Source organism: Eleutherodactylus coqui, chromosome 4 (genome assembly GCF_035609145.1).
Source record: "Eleutherodactylus coqui strain aEleCoq1 chromosome 4, aEleCoq1.hap1, whole genome shotgun sequence".
Classification (NCBI taxonomy): Eukaryota; Metazoa; Chordata; class Amphibia; order Anura; family Eleutherodactylidae; genus Eleutherodactylus; species Eleutherodactylus coqui.
Window position 1 is genome coordinate 252,622,642 of NC_089840.1, and position 21,991 is coordinate 252,644,632.

Genomic DNA, 21,991 nt, shown 5'->3' on the forward strand with positions numbered 1-21,991 from the left:
TGCCCCCACATTTAAGGTTTTGATAAATTCTGTATTTGGTTTTCCATTTTCTTGTTCTGTTGTGGAAGCCGGAAAGCCAAATCTGTCCTATGATGGAAACAAAAGATGCCGAAGGGACTCCATTGCCTATAATCGGGTCTATCTGACATACCTTCTGGAATTTTTCCGGGCAATATATGCCATGGTTATACCTCCAGCGATCATATCCTCTATCCTGTGGCGTAAAGCTTCATTTCGCACACAGAGATGCCACTAGATGTAACAAATGTACAGCATTAAGGGGCTTAAGCCTCTTAATACATTTTTGACAGGAACACCGGTACATAGTTTGCTTAGACCAGAGTATGTAGTTTAATTTGTGCCAGCAACCTTGTGTATTATCAATTGTAAATCTGACCTTATATAGCTTATTCTCAGTCTTCCCTGAGCTGGTGGGTGTAGACTAGCTGCTGTGATGTCTCCCTTACACTGCACATATAGGAGAGCAGGATCTCTTACTCTTTGTCTCCCTTTCATAAGTAATAGCAGGACATAACACAGCAGTACTGGGCAATTTAGGTATGATTGCAATTGCTGTGAGAGAGTAAAACACTTACTATTAGCTGCAGTAGTGTCTGTGAGTCTCTGTATGGGTCTCTCTGACTCTGTCTCACCTTTCTCTCTCCATACACTTCTAAGGACAGCATGAAACAACACCCTCTCACTTCCTGTTATTCATCTTGAGGTCTCAGTTAGTGGACAACAGGCAGTGGAGAGACAATTAGAAGAAAGGGACACCTAGTGGCTAGCAATTTTGATGAATTTTTTTAGCACAAAAGCATCATTTTAGGTGAATAAAGCGATCAGCACTTTTGCTAGCTATCACATCAACTATCATATCAAAGGTAGTGACCATTTAAATGAATTCAGCTTAACTCTTGATATACAGTTGGGCAGTTACTATTAGTGTACTATGTTATATTTCTGTATGTTACCTGTATACCATTATTTTTCAAGAATGCAAATCAGCAGAACAAGTGTCATGCAGACACTGAATGAGGATGGAATTCTGGTGATTTCAGCTCTGAAGCCTGCAGACTTAGCATCACTATAAGTAATAACTCAATTTGTATGTAGATGAACTCTGTATGTAAAATGCAAAATAGCGTTCAACGTACACTGGATGTATAATAGGCATTGACACTTTTTTGTTCCTGTAGACCTCATGCGTGGTATTTTTAGCAGCTCAGCACATGGGTACATTCAGGCTATATTTATCATGTGAGTGTGTGTCCGGACACATCTTGTCCTTTTACATGATCTAATATTCAAGTCCTGGCTGAGAGCCTTTCGATGTGACCAATGGATCAAGTGAACTTTGACTTTTTTCATCAAGGACATGAAAGACTTGTGGTGAGTAATAAGGAAAAGTAACTAATGATGGTGATTTGTAATATGAGTATGACAACTGGGATCTATCTATCTCCTATTTATCTAATCTCTATCTATCTCTCATATCTATCTATCTATCTATCTATCTATCTATCTATCTATTTATCTATCTATCTATCCCATATCTATCTAATCTCTATCTATCACATATCTATCTATCAATCTATCCATCTATCTATCCCATATCTATCTAATCTCTATCTATCGCATACCTATCTATCTCTCCCTCTCACATATCTATCTAACTATCTATACCATATCTATCTATCTATCTATCTACCTATCTCTCACATCTATCTATATCTATCTATCTCTCTCATATCTATCTATCTATCTCATATCTATCTATCCCACATCTATCTATCTATCTCACATCTATATCTATCTATCTATCTATCTATCTATCTATCTATCTATCTGTCAATCCCACATCTATCTATCTATATCTATCTCTCTCATATCTATTTATCTATCTATCTCATATCTATCTATCTATCTATCTATCATCTATCCATCTATCTATCCCATATATATCTCTCCCTCTCTCATATCTATCTATCTATCTATCTATCTATCTATCTATCTATCTATCTATCTATCTATCTATCTATCTCATATCTATCTATCTATCTATCTATCTATCTATCTATCTATCTATCTATCTATCTATTTCCTATCTCTCTCATATCTATCTATATATCTATCTATCTATGTATCTATCTCATATCTATCTATCTATCTATCTATCTATCTATCTATCTATCTATCTATCTATCTATCTATCTATCATGTTTCTCTATTATGTATGAGTTATTGAGCCGTCACAATGTAGCTTGCAACTTTTTTTCTATAAGGAAGCATCTTGGTAAACTTGTAATTTTACTAAACTTTGGGTTTGAGTCACACATCTGTAATGTCAGTTGCAGCTGAGAAAATTGATTCTTCTGCCCACTTTTAGCCCTGCCTACCCTCTGCTGTGAGAACACGCTTCTGTCTTCAATAACATGGCCACCACCTTAGGGCCCTTTCACGTAGAACAGATCGTTCAAAAAAGTGTTGTATCTTGCTAATTGGGACAACAATATTTAGTGTAAACTCGGCCAACGATTGTACAACGAATGACAATTTTGCTCGCCGTTCATTGTATGCAGGCATGAAAATAATTTTTTACGACTAGAGTTGAGCGAGCACGCTCGTTTATGGCAGATGCTCGAGGAAGCATCGGTCTTCTCGGCTGATTACTGTCCTTCGTCCTTCTTCTTCCACCTCTGTTCTAGAGCTCACAGAGAAGCTGTGTTCAAATGAGCTAGAGGGTTTTTGTTGGTGTAGACAACAAATGATCTGGCAGCCAGATATTCCTTGAATTTCTTTGTCATGCCCCATATATGAGTGAGGAACTTAAGCTTAATTAAAGGAACTGTAGTTTTGATCATTGCGTTCCGATTCCTTGAGAGATTGGCTTGGTGATTAACTGCTCTTTCCCTTCTTGCACTTGGCTTAGCACTGCTCCTAGCCCTCTCAGGCTTGCATCTGTATTGAGACGGAAAGGAGTGCTGTAGTCAGGGTAGCCCAATATGGGTAACACAGTCAGTTTTGCCTTGAGTTGCTGGAAGGCAAGTTCATGTTCCTTCTCTCAATTAATGGGGTTTGGTTTCTTTCATTGCTCTTTTGGATGACCTAGTATGAGTTCTTGCAATGGTTCTGTAATCCGGGCAAAGTTAGGTATAAAGCGCCTGTAATAGACAATAAATCCCCCCCAAAATACTAACCTCCTTTACAGTCTTAGGTGTAAACCAATTCTTCACTACAGCGGTTTTCTCTGGGTCAAACATCTCTCCTTTGGCACTTACAATTTTCCCTAGTAGGTGGCATTTAGAAGGCTTAACTTCGAGGCCATGTTGGATTAGAATGTGGAAGATTTTATCCAGGTGTTGTAGCTGATCTTCATAGGACTTAGAGTAGATGATCACGGCATCCATGTAGAGCAAGACAGTCTCAAATTTCTTATGGCCTAAGCAGTGCTCCATCAGCTTTTGAAAGGTTATAGAGGCATTACAGAGTCAAAAAGGCATACAATTAAATTCATATAAGCCCATTGGAGTGGTGAATGCTGTTTTCTTTCTGTATTCTTCTGACATGGGCACCTACCAGTACCAATTAAATTCAGGGTGGAGAAGTAAGCAGATGAACCCAAGGCTGTCAGGGATTCCTCAATGCATGGCAATGGATAGGCATCTTTATGTGTGATGCTAATCATCTTTCTATAATCCACACAAAGCCAGATGTTGCTTTCTTTTTTACCAGAACCAGAGATGTGGCCCATGGGCTATGACTTTCTTTAATCACTTCAGCCTCTTTCAACTCCTGGAGCATCTTATGTTGTCATAACAGTTGCAGAGGAGATTCATCCCTATAACCAAAGAAGGGGCATTTCTTTCTTGGACTTCCATGACAAGCACTCAATGTTGGGGAAACTTGGTTTCACCAGCCTGAATAGCAGGCTCCCACTACCCTACCAGGGGTATGGACTTTTACTGGTAGCTATTACATTCAGCCACTGATCTGAAGATTGTACTAGAAGTTTGAGGTCACAATGTCTCTCAAAGATGGCCATCCTTAGGCCGGCTTCACACGAGCGTGACGGGCTCCGCCGCGTAATATTCCGCAGTGAAGCCCGTCACGGCGCCCCCCAGAGACCCCATACTTACCAGCGGAAGATAGCGTGAAGACGCTTCCCCGCCCACCGCCGTCGCGTCATGTGACACGCCCACCGCGTCACATGACGCGGCCGGCCGTGTCACGTGACGCGCCGGCTGCGTCATATGACGCGCCGGCCGCGTCATATGACGCGCGGCGGTAGGCGGGGAAGCGTTTTTTCACGCTATCTTCCGCTGGTTGCAGCGGGAGATAGTGTGAACGGACGGCTTCCATTGACTGCAATGGAAGCCGTCAGCGCGTACACCCGCGGCAAATAGAACATGCTGCGGGTGAGGACGGGAGATTTCACGGTGCGAAATTCCGTGGTGGAATTCCGCACCGTGAGCATTGTGCTATTAGGTTCAATAGAACCTAATAGCAGGGGGCAACGCAGCGGATTTTTGCCGCGAATTTACGCGGCGTAAATCCGTTCGTGGGAAGGAGGCCTTATAGTGGTGACCTGTGACCCTGTGTCCAGTATGGCAGTGAAGGGGACTCCGTTGATATGAATGATTACGTCTGGACAAGGCCCAACATATTTTGAGAGCCTTTTGGGATTTTCAGGATCTACAATTCTTCCACCTGAGAGGCGGTCCTCTGCCTTGGGGGATGACTTTTTAGTTGCCAGCATGTTCACTTCAGTGGCAGTATCTGCAGATAGGGTTTCTTTGTCTGATAAATCAGTTTGTGGATCTTCTCCCTGGTGTAGGGTGATACCCCTGGTTGGGGCTGTTAATAGGTTGGTTTCCGACCTGGGATGCAGCTGCTGGCTCTTTTGGATGGGTTTACAGGCATTCTGTCTTCTGACAAGCCTTAGATAGTCCACAGGCGAATTCAGCCATCTGCTTCTGCACTTTGGTGACAGCATTGAAGCTTGTGTTTGGCCAGTTTGAACAGTGGAGTAGTCCTTAATCATTGAGGGAGGAGGCAAAAATTGAACATTCCTGATGCCATTGGGTGAAGATCCGGAACTGTCCGGAACTCTTTCCCCAGGACGTGGATAGCCAATTCTTTGAAGTCCAGATAGGGGACTTCAGGATGTTAGATCAACAACATCTTCAGCTGACTACTCAAGGTTTCTGTGGCACCTCCCTCAATAAATTGTTCTCTGAGGGCTTGATCTGCTTCTGCTACTTCTCGGAGATCTACTTGGATGACTACCCTAAGAGCCTCTTGGATAGATAAGGCATAGTCTCGCAAAGACTCATTAACTCTCTATTTCTTGCTAAAGAATTGCACCTTCAGTTCTGAGTTGGTGCCGGTTTGCAGTCACTCGAGTATCTGTTGCATTGTTTTTTTCTGGACTGGGGGACAGGACTTAAAGGGGTTGTCCCGCGCCTAAAGAGAAAATTTTTTTTTTGCCCAGTCCCCCAGTACCTGTAAAGGAATACTGCTGCCAGGTGTTATTAAAAAAAAAAATTCCCTTACCTGAATCCCCGTACAGCAACTTTAAAAAATCTTCTTTCCAAGATGGCTGCCGCTGGTCTTCTCCCATGGTGCACCGCGGGTCTTCTCCCATGGTGCACCATTGATGTTCTTCTGCTGTCTGAGCTCCACTGCCGATTCCAGCCACCTCATTGGCTGATCGGCACCACGTGACGGGGGTGGAGCTACGTGATGACACTGAGAAGGGGGAGGAGCCAGGACACAGCTCGTGAGCCCGGACCATCCAGAAGAGGATTCCTCTCTGCGCAAGCGCGACTGTTCCGGCGACCAGAGAAGAAGTTTGGTCGTCGCCATGGAGACGGGGACGCCAGCATCGGGTGGGGGTAAGTATATAACTTCTGTATGGCCAATATTTAATGCACGATGTATATTACAAAGTGCATTAATATGGCCATACAGAAGTGCATAACTGCACTTGCTTCTGCGGGACAACCCCTTTAAGTTCCTTTAAAGCAGCACCCTCTAGTAGGCCAATCAGGATAACTTATTTCAGTTACGATGGTATACAGGTGGAACATGGCCATCATTTTGTCCATAAAGTCTCTTAGAGTGTGGGCTTCCCCACTGTAGTATGCAACCATCGGGCCCCCAGGTAATATGGCATAGTGAGAGGCATGATTAAGGCTGTGGCAATAACAGGGGATCTATGGCTGCTCAGTATCACTAGTATCAGAAATAGCTGCTGCCATTTCTCACTTGCAGGTATCACTTCTGAACACTCGGTACACAATTTCCAAACACACGCACACACACACACACACACACACACACACATATATATATATATATGCAGCTGCTGCACTCACCAATATCACAGATTTTCCACGTCTACTATATAGCGCAATGATATTAACTGTAGGAGGCTAGAAAATATTAGGCTTAGCCTCCAATCTACAGCAGCACTGACAACAATACTGGATTCTGCCTCTCCCAAGATGGCTTTCTGTGGGACTGCTGAAATCTTCCTCCTCACAGAAACAAGTAGCTGAAAGTTTAGTTCCCCTTATGGGCAGAGCTGGGCAATCGTGATGCAGTAAACAATTCCATCTCTGTGGTAAAGTCTCTGAGGGCAGGCTTCTCCACAATAACACAATATCTCCTCGGCAAGCAATCCTCACATTAATAAAGCCTGGAGCACGGCCCTGTGGAAGGGACAGTCCATCACAGCTCCACTAGTAGAATATGGAGTAACAGTCTCCTCAGAGAGCAAGTTAACCTTTTGCAGACTGAATCCTATCTGACGTTTCTCACCACACATCAGGTGGTCTCTCTCAGAGCTGTAGTCTAGGTGGGCCGTTGACATTAACCCCTTATAAGCTGCGATAGTCCTCTTCAGCAGCATCACAAAGTCTCTCACAAAATGGCCAATTAAGGGCTCACACACGGGCAGATTTTTGCTGCTGAATCCGGGCTGGGCATCTGCCCCGGATTCCGCAGCAATAACCCTCCATAACATGCTATGGCAAAGTGATTTTCATGCCCACGAGCGGAAATCAGTTACGATTTCCGTTTGCAGAGGATAAATCGCAGCATGCTCCATTTTTTTGGGGACCCCCAATAAAGGCTGTTCGACCTGTAGTCCTTCCGGAAAGGTCGCGGGATCCGCATCATCGCCTAGCGCATGTGCGATGGCGCAACAGCCGGTATATCCGCAGTACAGATTAAAGAAGAATAAAGCAGGTATCCTGTAGATAGGGATACATGTCTTTAGTGAGGGGACCCCATTAAGCACATTAGGGCATATTTACTTAGACCAGTGTTTCATAAATTGCTCCAAGTAAACTATGCACCAGGAGCAACAAATGTATTAACCCTTTCCAATCCACTGTCTGACGTCTTAAGACATTATGATTTAAGGCTGTACAGCTCCGTTGTTGGAAGATGTCCGTCGGGGTTCCCTTACTGTATATTGCCAGCCTCTCTGCTGTCAGAGCCTATCCAACATGTCACCTCATGCAGTACTGGCTTTAGCCAGCAGATAGCGCTGTTGTACAATAGCAGAAAAAGAGTAAGCCCCCCTCCCCCTAGGAAAACCAGGCTACAAATTGGACTGGAAAGTGTTAAGGGGCGCAAGGCTGACGCATCTGGTGGCACCTCTCTGCACCAGATGGAAAGCAACGTCAACTACCAGCTGGGGTAGGTTTCTGCTATAATATATGCCAGTTTCTGGCATGGCGGACCGCATGCAGCCACACCCCCTGACACTACGCCCAGCCTACTTTTTGAAAAAGTTGTGAGGCCTGGCGTAAAGGTTCAATAATGTGGTGTACAATGTATCATACGTATGCACATAATACTGCATACGTATCTGTAATCTTTCATGAAAACTGGGGCATATTTTCTTGGACTGGCATCTTATATTATAAATAGAGATGAGCGAACACCAAAATGTTCGGGTGTTCGTTATTCGGAACGAACTTCCCGCGATGTTCGAGGGTTCGTTTCGAACAACGAACCCCATTGAAGTCAATGGGCGACCAGAGCATTTTTGTATTTCGCCGATGCTCGCTAAGGTTTTCATGTGTGAAAATCTGGGCAATTCAAGAAAGTGATGGGAATGACACAGAAACGGATAGGGCAGGCGAGGGGCTACATGTTGGGCTGCATCTCAAGTTCCCAGGTCCCACTATTAAGCCACAATACCGGCAAGAGTGGGCCCCCCCCCCCCCTCCCAACAACTTTTACTTCTGAAAAGCCCTCATTAGCATGGCATACCTTTGCTAAGCACCACACTAGCTACAACAAAGCACAATCACTGCCTGGATGACACTCCGCTGCCACTTCTCCTGGGTTACATGCTGACCAACCGCCCCCCTCCCCCCCACAGCGCACACCAAAGTGTCCCTGCGCAGCCTTCAGCTGCCCTCATGCCACGCCACACTCATGTCTATTTAGAAGTGCATCTGCCATGAGGAGGAACCGCAGGCACACACTGCAGAGGGTTGGCATGGCTAGGCAGCGGCCCTCTTTAAAAGGGGCGGGGCGATAGCCCACAATGCTGTACAGAAGCAATGAGAAATAGAATCCTGTGCCACCGCCATCAGGAGCTGCACACGTAGGCATAGCAATGGGGAACCTATGTGCCACACACTATTCATTCTGTCAAGGTGTCTGCATGCCCCAGTTAGACCGGGCTTTTTAATTCATAGACACAGGCAGGTACAACTCCCTATTGTGAAGTCCCTGTCGACCCACAGCATGGGTGGGTGCCAGGAAGCCACCGGCGGTACATAGAAATATCCCATTGCATTGCCCAACACAGCTGAGGTAGTAATGTCGTGCGTAATACAGGTGGGCTTCGGCCCACACTGCATGCCCCAGTCTGACCGGGGTTCTTTACAAGTGGACACATGTAGGTTACACTCCGTGTGCACCTACAGCATGGGTGGCTCCCTGGAACCCACCGGCGGTACATAAAAATATCCCATTGCATTGCCCAACACAGCTGAGGTAGTAATGTCGTGCGTAATACAGGTGGGCTTCGGCCCACACTGCATTAACCCCAGTCAGACTGGGGTTCTTTAGAAGTGTACAGATGTATTAAAAACTCAGTGTGCACCTACAGCATGGGTGGCTCCCTGGAACCCACCGGCGGTACATAAAAATATCCCATTGCATTGCCCAACACAGCTGAGGTAACGTCAGCTGTAATGCAGGTGGGCTAAAAATTAATTTGATTACACTGTAGGCGAGGGCCCACAAAAATTGCTGTATCAACAGTACTAATGTACATCCCAAAAATTGGCCATGGCCAGCCAAGAGGGCAGGTGAACCCCATTAATCGCTTTGGTTAATGTGGCTTAAGTGGTAACTAGGCCTGGAGGCAGCCCAGTGTAACGAAAAATTGGTTCAAGTTAAAGTTCCAACGCTTTTAAGCGCATTGAAACTTATAAAAATTGTTCAGAAAAATTATTTGAGTGAGCCTTGTGGCCCTAAGAAAAATTGCCCGTTCAGCGTGATTACGTGAGGTTTCAGGAGGAGGAGCAGGAGGAGGAGGAGGAATATTAGACACAGATTGATGAAGCAGAAATGTCCCCGTTTTGGATGGTGAGAGAGAACGTAGCTTCCATCCGCGGGTGCAGCCTACGTATTGCTTACGTATCGCTGCTGTCCGCTGGTGGAGAACAGAAGTCTGGCGAAATCCAGCCTTTGTTCATCTTGATGAGTGTTAGCCTGTCGGCACTGTCGGTTGACAAGCGGCTACGCTTATCTGTGATGATTCCCCCAGCCGCACTAAACACCCTCTCCGACAAGACGCTAGCCGCAGGACAAGCGAGCACCTCCAGGGCATACAGCGCTAGTTCAGGCCACGTGTCCAGCTTCGACACCCAGTAGTTGTAGGGGGCAGAGGCGTCACCAAGGATGGTCGTGCGATCCGCTACGTACTCCCTCACCATCCTTTTACAGTGCTCCCGCCGACTCAGCCGTGACTGGGGAGCGGTGACACAGTCTTGGTGGGGAGCCATAAAGCTGGCCAGGCCCTTAAAGACTGTTGCACTGCCTGGGATGTACATGCTGCTCGATCTACGCACATCCCCTGCTACCTTGCCCTCGGTACTGCGCCTTCTGCCACTAGCGCTGTCGGCTGGGAATTTTACCATCAGCTTGTCCGCAAGGGTCCTGTGGTATAGCAACACTCTCAAACCCCTTTCCTCTTCGGGAATCAGAGTGGGCAGGTTATCCTTATACCGTGGATCGAGCAGTGTGTACACCCAGTAATCCGTCGTGGCCAGAATGCGTGCAACGCGAGGGTCACGAGAAAGGCATCCTAACATGAAGTCAGCCATGTGTGCCAGGGTACCTGTACGCAACACATGGCTGTCTTCACTAGGAAGATCACTTTCAGGATCCTCCTCCTCCTCCTCCTCAGGCCATACACGCTGAAAGGATGACAGGCAAGCAGCATCTGTCCCCTCAGCAGCGGCCCAAGCTGTCTCTTCCCCCTCCTCCTCATCCTCCTCATGCTCCTCCTCCTCCTCCTGTACGCGCTGAGAAATAGACAGGAGGGTGCCCTGACTATCCAGCGGCATACTGTCTTCCCCCGCCCCCGTTTCCGAGCGCAAAGCAGCTGCCTTTATGGTTTGCAGGGAATTTCTCAAGATGCATAGCAGAGGAATGGTGACGCTAATGATTGTAGCATCGCCGCTCACCACCTGGGTAGACTCCTCAAAATTACCAAGGACATGGCAGATGTCTGCCAACCAGGCCCACTCTTCTGAAAGGAATTGAGGAGTCTGACTCCCACTGCGCCGCCCATGTTGGAGTTGGTATTCGACTATAGCTCTACGTTGTTCATAGAGCCTGGCCAACATGTGGAGCGTAGAGTTCCACCGTGTGGGCACGTCGCACAGCAGTCGGTGCACTGGCAGCTTAAAGTGATGTTGCAGGGTACGCAGGGTGGCAGCGTCCGTGTGGGACTTGCGAAAATGTGCGGAGAGCCGGCGCGCCTTTACGAGCAGGTCTGACAAGCGTGGGTAGCTTTTCAGAAAGCGCTGAACCACCAAATTAAAGACGTGGGCCAGGCATGGCACGTGCATGAGGCTGCCGAGCTGCAGAGCCGCCACCAGGTTACGGCCGTTGTCACACACGACCATGCCCGGTTGGAGGCTCAGCGGCGCAAGCCAGTGGTCGGTCTGCTGTGTCAGACCCTGCAGCAGTTCGTGGGCCGTGTGCCTCTTATCGCCTAAGCTGAGTAGTTTCAGCACGGCCTGCTGACGCTTGCCCACCGCTGTGCTGCCACACCGCGCGACACCGACTGCTGGCGACATGCTGCTGCTAACACATCTTGATTGCGAGACAGAGGAGGAGGAGGAGGAGGGTGCTTTAGTGGAGGAAGCATACACCTCCGCAGATACCACCACCGAGCTGGGGCCCGCAATTCTGGGGGTGGGTAGGACATGAGCGGTCCCAGGCTCTGACTCTGTCCCAGCCTCCACTAAATTCACCCAATGTGCCGTCAGGGAGATGTAGTGGCCCTGCCCGCCTGTGCTTGTCCACGTGTCCGTAGTTAAGTGGACCGTGGCAGTAACCGCGTTGGTGAGGGCGCGCACAATGTTGCGGGAGACGTGGTCGTGCAGGGCTGGGACGGCACATCGGGAAAAGTAGTGGCGACTGGGAACTGAGTAGCGCGGGGCCGCCGCCTCCATGATACTTTTGAAGGACTCCGTTTCCACAACCCTATACGGCAGCATCTCAAGGCTGATGAATTTTGCTATGCGGACGGTTAACGTTTGAGCGTGCGGGTGCGTGGCGGCGTACTTGCGCTTGCGCTCCAACAGTTGCGCAAGCGACGGCTGGACGGTGCGCTGAGCTACACTGCTGGATGGGGCCGAAGACAGCGGAGGTGAGGGTGTGGGTGCAGGCCAGGAGACGGTAGTGCCTGTGTCCTGAGAGGGGGGTTGCATCTCAGTGGCAGGTTGGGGCACAGGGGGAGAGGCAGGGGTGCAAACCGGAGGCGCTGAACGGCCTTCGTCCCACCTTGCAGGGTGCTTGGCCATCATATGTCTGCGCATGGTGGTGGTGGTGAGGCTGTTGGTGTTGGCTCCCCGGCTGAGCTTTGCGCGACAAAGGTTGCACACCACTGTTCGTCGGTCGTCAGGCGTCTCTGTGAAAAACTGCCAGACCTTAGAGCACCTCGGCCTCTGCAGGGTGGCATGGCGCGAGGGGGCGCTTTGGGAAACACTTGGTGGATTATTCGGTCTGGCCCTGCCTCTACCCCTGGCCACCGCACTGCCTCTTGCAACCTGCCCTGCTGATGCCCTTGACTCCCCCTCTGAAGACCTGTCCTCCTGAGTAAGCGTTGCACACCAGGTGGGGTCAGTCACCTCATCGTCCTGCTGCTCTTCTTCCGAATCCTCTGTGCGCTGCTCCCTCGGACTTACTGCCCTTACTACTACCTCACTGCAAGACAACTGTGTCTGATCGTCATCGTCCTCCTCACCCACAGAAAGTTGTTGAGACAGTTGGCGGAAGTCCCCAGCCTCTTCCCCCGGACCCCGGGAACTTTCGAATGGTTGGGCATCAGTGACGATAAACTCCTCTGGTGGGAGAGGAACCGCTGCTGCCCAATCTAAGCAGGGGCCCGAGAACAGTTCCTGGGAGTGTTCCTGCTCCTGAGCAGGTGTCATTGTAGTGGAGTGAGGAGGCTGGGAGGAAGGAGGAGCAGCAGACAGAGGATTCGGATTTGCAGCAGTGGACGGCGCAGAACTGCGGGTAGAAGATAGGTTGCTCGAAGCACTTTCTGCCATCCAGGACAGGACCTGCTCACACTGCTCATTTTCTAATAACCGTCTCCCGCGTGGACCCATTAATTGGGCGATGAATGTGGGGACACCAGAAACGTGCCTCTCTCCTAATCGCGCAGCAGTCGGCTGCGACACACCTGGATCAGGAGCTCGGCCTGTGCCCACACCCTGACTTGGCCCTCCGCGTCCTCGGCCGCGTCCACGTCCTCTAGGCCTACCCCTACCCCTCAGCATGCTGTATTACCAGTGATTTGATTTCACAGGCAGCTAATAAATTGGCGCAAGACTGCAGGCCAAATATAATTTTTTCCCTTTTTTGAAAACGAAAGGCCCCACTGCCTCTAGTGAATGTATAATCTAAGTTTAATAACTGTGCTGTTTTCCTGCTAATGTGTCACAGAACGTGAGGGTAGCAGAGTTATTAACTGTGGCAGAGCAGGTATTTTTTTCCCAATTAAGGAAAGCAAATGGCGAAGCCAGGAGTAAAACGTAGCTGGGTGCGTCTGATTTTTACAGGTTGCACACGCAGCCGACACGTGTCCACCGCCCTTAGGACGGACAGAGGCAGGACAAATAGAATTATTTTCCGTTTTTTTGCACCAAAAGGCAGCACTGCGTATATTCTATGAACATGAGAAGTTTAATAACTGTGCTGTTTTCCTGCTAATGTGTCACAGAACGTGAGGGTAGCAGAGTTATTAACTGTGGCAGAGCAGGTATTTTTTTTCCCAATTAAGGAAAGCAAATGGCGAAGCCAGGAGTAAAACGTAGCTGGGTGCGTCTGATTTTTACAGGTTGCACACGCAGCTGACACGTGTCCACCGCCCTTAGGACGGACAGAGGCAGGACAAATAGAATTATTTTCCGTTTTTTTGCACCAAAAGGCAGCACTGCGTATATTCTATGAACATGAGAAGTTTAATAACTGTGCTGTTTTCCTGCTAATGTGTCACAGAACGTGAGGGTAGCAGAGTTATTAACTGTGGCAGAGCAGGTATTTTTTTTCCCAATTAAGGAAAGCAAATGGCGAAGCCAGGAGTAAAACGTAGCTGGGTGCGTCTGATTTTTACAGGTTGCACACGCAGCCAACACGTGTCCACCGCCCTTAGGACGGACAGAGGCAGGACAAATAGAATTATTTTCCGTTTTTTTGCACCAAAAGGCAGCACTGCGTATATTCTATGAACATGAGAAGTTTAATAACTGTGCTGTTTTCCTGCTAATGTGTCACAGAACGTGAAGGTAGCAGAGTTATTAACTGTGGCAGAGCAGGTATTTTTTTTCCCAATTAAGGAAAGCAAATGGCGAAGCCAGGAGTAAAACGTAGCTGGGTGCGTCTGATTTTTACAGGTTGAACACGCAGCCGACACGTGTCCACCGCCCTTAGGACGGACAGAGGCAGGACAAATAGAATTATTTTCACTTGTTTTACAAGCAAAAGGCAGCACTGCGTATATTCAATGAATAATAACTGTGTTGTGGCCCTGCCTATACAATTCTTTCCCTGCAGTATCAATGGAGGGTGCAATGCTCTGCAGAGGCGATTTTGAGAAGCAAAAAAAAATGCAGCACAGCTAACAGCAGCCTGGACAGTACTGCACACGGTTAAATATGGCCCTAGAAAGGACCGTTGAGGTTCTTGAAGGCTACACTCACTCCTAACACTCTCCCTGCCTATGCAGCACTTCTGTCCCTAATGCCAGGTGCAACGGTCTGCAGAGGCGATTTTGAGAAAAAAAAAAATCCCACTGCTAACAGCAGCCAACACACAGCTATCAGTGGCCCTAATAAGGACCTTTGGGGGGTCTTGAAGCCTACACTAACTACCAATTCTTTCCCTACAGCAGCTCCGGTACAAACAGCACTGTCCCTCATCTAACTCACACGGCATCTAAGGCGAACCGCGGGAGGGGCCGACTTTTATGTTCGGGTGACACCTGATCTTCCCAGCCACTCACAGCAGGGGGGTGGTATAGGGCTTGAATGTCACAGGGGGAAGTTGTAATGCCTTCCCTGTCTTTCAATTGGCCAGAAAAGCGCGCTAACGTCTCAGGGAAGGAAGTGAAAGTAACCAGAACACCGCATGGTGTTCGTTACGAATAACGAACATCCCGAACACCCTAATATTCGCACGAATATCAAGCTCGGACGAATACGTTCGCTCATCTCTAATTATAAACCCAACTATGAACGATAAATGTATTAAGAGGTGCCAGTTACAAGCTGGAGTAGGTTTCTAGTATAGTGTACGCCATTATAAATGTGATAGGCAGCACGCAGTCATGCTAGGAAAAAGTGATGGGGCTCAGAGTAAATACCTGAAAAGTCGCAATTTTAGTGCCTCTGCCAAAATTCTGACTTTTGTATGATAGAAAACTGTCGTACAAGGCAAAATCAATGTGCCCTATTATGTCATACGTAGGAACACTGGGCTGCCTTTATCAAAACTGACTAGAGCAACCAATCGAAGTGCAGCTTTCATTTTACCAGAGCCGTTGCAGAAATGAAAGCTGATCTCTAATTGGTTGCTATGGTCAACAAGGACGGCATTACCGTCAGGGTGCATTCACATGGGTGAGAAAATCGTGCACGTTTTCTGCATTGAGAGACGCACAAAACTCGGACAAAAATACAAGCCATTATTTGCAATGGGCGTATTTACAAGGACGCAGCGATCCTGCGAAATGGAAAAATCGCGGCATGTTCTATTTTCTCACGCGAGAAAAGAGCATGCAGATATGCGGTCTCCCGAACATCGCACAGCACACGGATGGAGTGTCCATGTGCTCTGTAATGTGAGTCGCGCCAAGAATGTTGGTGGCACCTTGTTGTCGCCCATGTGAATGCACCCGATGACAGTTTTGATAAATGAGGCCCAACTGTGTCTGCTAAGAAACTTGCAGCGGTGATTTCCATCTAGTAATTCTAGCCTTACAAGTGTCTTGGTTGGTCCCGTATCAGAAGTCTGGAACACATACCATAGCGCAGTACCTCATGCAGTGCGATGGGTACTTGACCTTGTCTAACATTCCTCTAACACTGAACTGGAAAATGTCATGTTATGTTTATCAGCTAAAAGAACCCCTACATCAGTGCGGGGTCTCTTATATCAAATGGGACTTAAGCAGAGGCATACCGTGAAGCTCCAGGGCCCTAATGGAAAATCTGTAGCATGCCCCCTCACCTACCATGTGCCATATACACTATCCTACTAAAAGTTATCAGACCCTGACAAGAATCAAAAGTAGTAATTATTTCCATATGTTAACACTTAGTGGGGCTCCTTTGGCCCCAATGACACCAAATACTCTGTGTTATACTTTCTACTAATGTCTGATACACTTCAGATGGTATTTCCCTCCATTCATCCTGCAACTCTGGTAAGTTCTCTCAAAAAAGATGCATTGGCCCGTCTGCAATGGTGCAAGGAGCGTCATCATTAAGCATTGGAGGAACATTCTATGGACTAATGAATCACACTACTCCATCTTCACATGATGGACGTACCTTGGTGTGGAGGATCCTGGTGAACAGCTTCTGCCCGAGTGTGTTGTGCCTACAGTTAAGTACGATGGAAGGTCTAGGGATATTTTATGTTGCATGGTCTATTGGTTGTAGTGACAAGAACGATAAACATGAAGGTGTACCTTGACATACTAGACAATAATGTGCTGCCGACAATGGGACAATAATCTGGGAATGGTCGGCCATACTTCCAACAAGACAACGCTCCTTGTCACAGATCCAATGCTGTTTTACATTGGTTTGTGGATATGGATGTTCCACGAGCGGACTGGCTGCACAGAGTCCCAACCTGAACCTACTGAACACCTTAGGGACGAACTGGAATGTTGGGTCAGGACATATGAACAGCGTCCACCTTCTTTAAGAGAGCTCACCAGACATTTGCAGGATGAATGGAGGGACATATTAGTTGAAGTGTATCAGATGTTAGTAGAAATTATGCCACAGAGAGTACTTGACGTCATTAAGGCTAAAGAAGCCCCACTAAGTATTAACATATGGAAATAAATACTACTTTTGATTCTTGCTCTTGTGTCCAATTACTTTTGGCAGGATAGTGTGTAATACTGGTGTCTTCTAATGAGGTAGAGGAGTAGTTGGACACCTCAGCTACCAAGGCCTGGGCATGACTGGTACATTTGCACCTCCTATAGCTACACTCCTGAACCTATAATAACATGTTTTCAAAGTGATTAAAAAAATAAAAAGTACATAATTTTGTGCAACTGACCAACAAACTGGGATACAAAGGGGTGGGATTATGTACATTTATACTATAAGAGGCATTTTTGACAGTTTTAGGCATTTCCATACAGAATGTGGGCAGAGCTTATACAGGAAATAGATGAAAAATGGATTGACTGCAGCTCTAGAGCAGAGGGGAAAGGGCGGGGCCTAACACCACTCCTAACATCATTCCTATCAGGCTAATAGGTATGAGCAATGGTGCTGCATTAGGCTCCGCCCACCAATAGCTGTCCAAATACATAATGGGTTTCTTACAGGCTGTAGAGATTGTAGCCATTTTTTCCCTATTCCTGGAGACCCCCTTTCAGAACCCCAATTTATGTTTTTTTTACATTCTCTATATACGTAGAAAATAAAATATTGCAAGGGATGGAATCCTTTTCAGGCAGTTAAAGGAGATGTCCCGCGCCGAAACGGGTTTTTTTTTTTTTTAAACCCCCCCCCGTTCGGCGCGAGACAACCCCGATGCAGGGGTTAAAAAACCCACCCGCACAGCGCTTACCTGAATCCCGGCGGTCCGGCGTCTTCATACTCACCTGCTGAAGATGGCCGCCGGGATCCTCTGTCTTCATGGACCGCAGGGCTTCTGTGCGGTCCATTGCCGATTCCAGCCTCCTGATTGGCTGGAATCGGCACGTGACGGGGCGGAGCTACACGGAGCTACACGGAGCCCCATAGAGAAGAGGAGAAGACCCGGACTGCGCAAGCGCGGCTAATTTGGCCATCGGAGGGCGAAAATTAGTCGGCACCATGGAGACGAGGACGCCAGCAACGGAGCAGGTAAGTATAAAACTTTTTATAACTTCTGTATGGCTCATATTTAATGCACGATGTACATTACAAAGTGCATTATTATGGCCATGCAGAAGTGTATAGACCCACTTGCTGCCTCGGGACAACCCCTTTAATAGAGTTGTCTGGGACTTCGAGGATTTTTTATATTTATGTCCTATCCTCAGACCCCTCCGTAGGATCTCCATGGTGCAGTGACCTTGGATGGTATTGCATTGACCTCCGCCAATCATCTATTGAGGATAGATCATAAACAGAAAAAATCCCCAAAGTCCTAGACAACCCCTTTAAGGGGGAACTAACAAACATTTACCCTGAATGATCACCATTCAGATTCCCGTGATCCAGCAAGAATCTGAATGATTAGAGTGTGTAAGGATACACCGCACGGATAAAAGAGAATGGTAACACCCAGTAGCCAATTTATTCATTCATTTCCAAAAGGAATAACAAAGGAAGAGGACCACATAGAGTTCTAAGGTAAGATTCTCCATAATTAATTTCCCTGGGAGTATTTACCAAAACAGACATGACAGCGGAGCTGACAGATCCTCTTCATTGAATGGGAAAATGTCCAAAATGTATCCGTTTGCACTGAATTTAATGCAGCTTCACCATCATTTAGCACATGAGGCTTACAAGACTTGTGCTATGTATACCGCAGATATTAGGTGAAGACATCTTGGCAAGAGCAATGACAAGTATATTAATTCCTTTCAGACCTTTTTGGACATTCTCACGGTTTTCAGTGGTGTGCAGCTCTGGCTAGCGGTACATCGATGACATGCAGATGATAATGTTTGATCCCATGTTGATTAGACAGACTACATAGCAGACTTTGCTGGATATATAATACTGAAGCATGCCTCCGCTTCATCCGACAGATGCACCTGGGACAACCCCGTCAAAAATTATTCTGGATCTAGCACTGTCTGCAATAGGAGACCAGGAATGCTAAGCCCCACCCCATTGTCTGTTGGCTGAAAATGTAGTAAATAAATGTGTGATCCATGTGGTCGCACAAGCTAGCAGCCACCAACTTGTGGGACAACGGGGCAACAGGTGGGTACAGACTGGCAGAGGTCATGCCCGACCAGAGATCTTCTTCCTCTGTGCAGCAGTATCTTGTAGAGCTATGTAGATCTTCAGCCTCCTGGCTCTGTTTTCTCTCACTGATGTCCCGAGATGCCGCTGTCACCTCCATTGCTCAACAAATTGCTTAGTTTTGCTACTTTATTAATGTGATGAGTTTTGTACAGGGGCTGTATTTATGTTATGAGCTTGCTTGTGGCAATGTATCTACATAATGAGCTTGGTTCTTGATGTAGTTGTTTTGAGCTTGACTCCGGCACTGTATTTATGTTATGATCTTTATTCAGGGGCTGTATTTATGTTTATGAGCTCACTTGTGGCATTGTATCTATATACCAAGCGTGGTTTATGCGAGTGATGGCGAACCTTTTAGAGACCGAGTGCCCAAACTGCAACCCAAAACCCACCTATTTATCGCAAAGTGCCAACATGTCACGGGGCGGGGCTTATCACGATGTATGATTTTACCCCCGTTGTTCTAAAAAGGACAGGGCGCTTCAAAATAGACAGGGTGCAGATTTTGACTTCTTTTTGGATGCGGAAATACTGCAGAATGTCCTCAGCAGAAAATACTGTGGAAAAATTCAGCAGCATTTCCACATCCAAAAAGCAGTCAAAATCTGTACCCTGTCTATTTTGAAACAGCCCTGCCCATTTCCGCCACATGCAAACATACCAGAGCAATAATAGTGCCCCCTCCCCCGGCAGCCCCAGCGATAATAGCGACCCCCACCCCACAGCGGGCCCAGCTGTAATAGTGACCCCCAGCCCACAGAGGCCCCAGCGGTAATAGTGACCCCCACCCCTCAGTGATAATAGTTACCACCACCTCCACAGCGGCCCCAGCGGTAATAGTGACCCCCAGTGGTATTAGTGACCCCCACCCCACAGCGGCCCCAGAGGTAATAGTGACCCTCATGCCCCAGCGATAATAATAGTGACCCCCACCCCACAGCGGCCCCAGCAGTAATAGTGACCCCCACCCCCCAGCAATAATAGTGACCCCCCATCCCCATAACGACCCCAGCATTAATAGTGACCCTCACCCCACAGCGGCCTCAGCGGTATTAGTGACCCCCACCCCACAACCGCCCCAGCGGTAATAGTGACCCCCACCCCTCAGTGATAATAGTGACCCCCACTCCACAGCGGCCCCAGCGGTAATAGTGACCCCCACCCCCAGCGATAAGTGACCCCCACCCCCTAGTGATAATAGTGATCCCCACCCCCATAGCGGCCCCAGCAGAAATAGTGACCCCCCACCCCACAGCGGCCCCAACGGTAATAGTGACCCACACTTCACAGCGGCCCCAGCGGTATTAGTGACAGCCACCCTACAATGCCCCAGCGGTAATAGTGACCCCCACCCCCCAGCGATAATAGTGACCCCCACCCCCAGCGGTAATAGTGACCCCCACACCCCAGCGATAGTGACCCCCACCCCACAGCAATAATAGTGACCCACAGCAATAAAAGTGACCGCCACTCCACAGCGGTCCCAGCGGTAATAGTGACCTCCCCAGCGGCCCTAGCGATAATAGTGACACCCCCCCAGTATAACAGTGACACCCCACAGCGGACCCCAGTGCAATAGTGACACCATACAGCGGACCCCAGCGCAGTAGTGGCATCCCACAGCGCCCCTCCCGAAACCCACATACTTACCACCTCCTCCTCCTTCTCCTCCTGGAAGCTCAGCTCCTCTTCTGGTCAGCGATGGTCCCGGCACGCATATTAACTTTTTCTTCCCCACTTCTGCCGCAATCAGCAATTCCTAGCAACCTGATTGGTTGTTTGGTGAATCAGCCAACTCAAACAACTGCTGGGAATTGCTGATTGTGGCAAAAGTGGGGAAGAAAAGTTAATATGCTCCCAGCACATACTGTGACGTCAGTGTGCTGCCGGATGCCTCCTCCCCCTGCTCTCGCAGAACCAAATAGTAGGAGACGTCGGAGGAGGGCGATGACGGCTTCACACAGACGTCACAGTGACCGCACCCCACAGCGGCCCCAGCGGTAATAGTGCCCCCCACCCCACAGCGGCCCCAGAGGTATTAGTGACCCCCACCCCACAGCGGCCCCAGCGGTAATAGTGACCCCCAGCGGTAATAGTGACCTCAACGGTAATAGGGACTCCCACACCCCAGTAATAGTGACTCCCACCCCACAGCTATAATAGTGACTCCCACCCCACAGCGATAATAGTGACCCCCACCCCAAAGTATCCCCAGCGGTCATAGTGACCCCCACCCCACAGCAGCCCCAGCGGTAATAGTGACCCCCCCAGCAGCCCTAGCAATAATAGTGAAACCTCCCTAGTATAACAGTGACACCCCACAGCAGCCCCCAGTGCAATAGTGACAATATACAGTGGCCCCCAGTGCAGTAGTGACATCCCACAGCACCCCTCCCGAGACCCACATACTTACCCCCTCCTCTTCCTCCTCCTCCTCCTGGAAGCTCAGCTCCTCTTCTGGTCAGCGATGGTCCCGGCACGCATATTAACTTTTTCTTCCCCACTTCTGCCACAATCAGCAATTCCTAGCAACCTGATTGTTTGTTTGGTGAATCAGCCAACCCAAACAACCAATCAGGTTGCTGGGAATTGCTGATTGTGGCAAAAGTGGGGAAGAAAAAGTTAATATGCTCCTGGCACACACTGTGATGTCAGTGTGCTGCTGGACGCCTCCTCCCTCTGCTCTCGCAGAACCGAGTAGTAGGAGATGTTGGGGGAGGGCGATCCCGGCTGCACACTGACGTCACAGTGTATGCCGGGATCAGTGCGCCTAGCAGCGCTGTGAGTGAATACTGGCAGCGGAGTCATGGCCCCTGCCGGTACTTACTAGTGGTGAGCCGATTGCGGCGCATGCCAGCAGGGAGGGCTCTGCGTGCTGCCTCTGGCACGCGTGCCATAGGTTCGCCACCACTGGTTTATGCTGTAGTTTTGCTTTGAGTTTCACTCTGGTACTGTATTTATGTTATGAACTTGGTTCTGAGGTTTTATGTTATGAGCTTGGT

The 21,991-nt window shown here is 48.3% G+C and overlaps 1 protein-coding gene across 2 annotated transcripts in view; it reads left to right on the forward strand.

Annotated features, from left to right (window-relative positions):
- Nucleotides 1-1,299: 1,299 nt before the first annotated feature.
- The window catches only part of GOLGA7B (golgin A7 family member B), a 227,428-nt gene continuing 206,736 nt past the window's right edge, over nucleotides 1,300-21,991 (forward strand). For both annotated transcript variants that reach the window (XM_066601095.1, XM_066601093.1), the window contains exon 1: nucleotides 1,300-1,392. The gene's annotated coding sequence lies outside the window, so the exon portion shown is untranslated. The remainder of the gene's footprint in view (nucleotides 1,393-21,991) is intronic.